A 3,344-nucleotide genomic window follows, 5' to 3' on the forward strand; every position below is an offset into this window, starting at 1 on the left:
TAGCCAGGATGGTCTCGATCTCCTGACCTCGTGATCCGCCCGCCTCGGCCTCCCAAAGTGCTGGGATTACAGGCTTGAGCCACCGCACCCGGCCAGCAATTACTCTTTATTCCAAAATTATAATAATCCTCGCTCTATAATCACAACCTAGGAAAAACCAGGCCATGCAGAGATAGGAGCTGAGGGGACATAGTGAGAAGTCACCAGAAGACGTGTGAGCCGTCTGTTATGCCTAGACAGGGCCACCAGAGGGCTCCTTGGTCTAGTGGTAACGCCAGCATCTGGGAAGATGCCCGTTACCAAGTGGACCGTGGTCTAGAGGTAGCGTCACTGCCAAGGAAAAGCACCCGCTACTTAGCAGACTGGCAAAGGGAGTCCCCCTTTCCCCGGGGGAGTTTAGAGAAGACTCTACTCTTCCACCTCTTGTGGAGGGCCTTATGTCAGGCCCACCCACAGTTTTTTTTTGTTTGTTTTGTTTTTTTTGAGACGGAGTGTCGCTCTGTCACCCAGGCTGGAGTGCTGTGGCCGGATCTCAGCTCCTGGTCCGCTTTCATGTTCCGTCCTGTACACCTGGCTCTGCCTTTTAGATAACAGTAGCAAAGTTAGTGAGAGTACTAAAAGTCGCTGATACGCAGAAATAATGGCGTAAGCTGTCTCTCTGTCTCCCTCTCTCTGTCCGCCTCGGCTGCCAGGCAGGGAAGGGCCCCCTGTCCAGCGGACATGTGACTCACGTGACCTTGTCAATCATTGGAGATGGCTCACGCTCCTTACCCTGCCCCTTTTGCCTTGTATCCAATAAATAACAGCGCAGCCTGGCATTCAGGGCCACTACCGGTCTACACGTCTTGGTGGTAGTGGTCGCCCAGGTCCACCTGTCTTTTCTTTTATCTCTTTGTCTTGTGTCTTTATTTCTATAATCTCTCGTTTCTGCACACGGGGAGAAAAACCCACTGACCCTGTGGGGCTGGACCCTACAGCTGGGATTACAGGCATGTGCCACCACACCTGGCTAATTTTTGTATTTTTAGTAGAGACAGGGTTTCACCATGTTGGCCAGGCCGGTCTCGAACTCCTGACCTCAAGTAATCCACCCACCTCGGTCTCCCAAGTGCTAGGATTACAGACATGAGCCACTGTGCCTGGCCTCCAGCTAATGTTTGAAAATTTTCTGTAGAGACGGGGTCTTGCTATGTTGCTCTGGATGGTCTGGAACTCCCAGATCAAGTAATCCTCAGCCTCTCAAAGTGCTGAGATTACATTTGTGAGCCACCATGCCCAGCCCACTGTGCTATCTGTGCTATAAGATACAAATCAGGCTGGGCATGGTAGCTCATGCCTGTAGTCCAGCACTTTGGGAGGCCAAGGTGGGTAGATCACAAGGTCAGGAGTTTGAGACCAGCCTAGCCTACATGGTGAAACCCCATCTCTACTAAAAATGCAAAAATTAGCCGAGCGTGGCGGTGTGCACCTGTATTCCTAGCTGCTTAGGAGGCTGAGGTAGGAGAATCGCTTGAACCCAGGAGGTGGAGGTTGCAGCGAGCCGAGATTGCACCACTGCACTCCAGCCTGGGCAACAGAGCAAGACTCCGTCTCAAAAGAAAAAAAATATACAAACCAACAGTGCACAAGTCATAGGAGACTCAGCAAATCCCCACAAACTGAACAAACAGCATCACCCATATCTCAGAGCTTCCTTTGTGTCCCCTTTGAGTCACTACTGACCCTGGGGGGACCACTCTGTAGATCACTTTGCCTGTTTTTGTACTTTATATAAATAGAATGCAGTGGATACTCTTTCATGCCTGGCTTCCTTCACTCACCACTATGCTTGCAAGATTATCCATGTTGTTGCTGACAGCTGTAGACAGTTCTCAATGCTATGTACTAATCTGCCGGGTGAATACCTCACCCCTGTTCTGCTTCTTGCAGGAGAAACGAGTGCTCAGAATATCATTGTCCTTTGCCCCAGCACAGCTGGCAGTGGGGGAGTACAGCTTGCAGACGTCTATAGGCTGAGGTTACCCGTCAGCTCGCAGTCCTTGGAACAGCTGCCTCCCTCTCCAGAAGGCTGCCTCCTTGAGCATGTAGACTGCAAAGGCCAGATCACTGTCAACTTGTTGCTCAAACCAGGCCTCTGGGCTGTGAACAGCCCTCTCAGGCAATGTGGGTGCTGGCAACAGCTGCAACCAGGTCTGAGGCTGGTTCTAGGAGGTGTGCAGAGAGATGGGCGTAAGGCAGGCGTGGGCTGACGAGAGCGTTCTGAGGGAAAGTGCCGCAGTCTGGAATGTCACCTCCCCTGCTCCGTGCTGGGTGCTGCTCCTGGTGAGGAAAGGCCACAGCAAGCCGGTCAGTGGGGACATGGGGATATGGAGGTCCCTGTGGGGCAGGTCACAGGCCTCACCTGGATGACTCATCTGATTCCATCGTGGGTCCCCTGAACCTGCCCCTGCACAGCTGCTTGGCCCCAGAGCCCTCAAGTAGCCGCACAAATCCCGCCCAGGTTTAACAGTCTAATCATCAAGAAACAGTCCTGACCGGGCGAGGTGGCTCACACCTGTAATCCCACCACTTTGGGAGGCCAAGTTGGGCAGATCACTTGAGGCCAGGCCTTCAACACCAGCCTGGGCAACATGGTGAAACCCCGTCTCTACTAAACGTACAAAACTAGCAGGGCATGGTGGTGCACGCCTGTAATCCCAGTTACAGGCTGAGGTGGGAGGATCACTTGAACCTGGGAGGCGGAGGTTGCGGTGAGCCGAGATCGCGCCACTGCACTCCAGCCTGGGCAATAGAGCGAGACTCCGTCTCAAAAAAGAAACAGACCAGGCCGGGCGCGGTGGCTCAAGCCTATAATCCCAGCACTTTGGGAGGCCGAGAAGGGGCGGATCACGAGGTCAGGAGATCGAGACCATCCTGGCTAACACGGTGAAACCCCGTCTCTACTAAAAAAATACAAAAAAACTAGCCGGGCGAGGTGGCGGGCGCCTGTAGTCCCAGCTACTCGGGAGGTAGAGGCAGGAGAATGGCGTAAACCCAGGAGGCGGAGCTTGCAGTGAGCTGAGATCCGGCCACTGCACTCCAGCCTGGGCGACAGAGCAAGACTCCGTCTCAAAAAAAAAAAAAAAGAAACAGACCTGCTCACACCGAATAGAGAGATGTGGAAGGATGAGAAAAGATGAGAAAAGAGTGGTCTCAGAAAAGGAGGCAAAGTGGCTCTAAGAGCGGGAGAGCTGCTTATTTTCACAGAGAAATGAACTTAAAGAGGCTTATTTTTATTTTATTTTATTTTATTTTAATTAATTAATTTTTTGTTTTATTTTTATTTTATTTTAATTAATTAATTA

This window comes from Colobus angolensis, unplaced genomic scaffold (genome assembly GCF_000951035.1).
Source record: "Colobus angolensis palliatus isolate OR3802 unplaced genomic scaffold, Cang.pa_1.0 Scaffold1, whole genome shotgun sequence".
NCBI lineage: Eukaryota > Metazoa > Chordata > Mammalia > Primates > Cercopithecidae > Colobus > Colobus angolensis.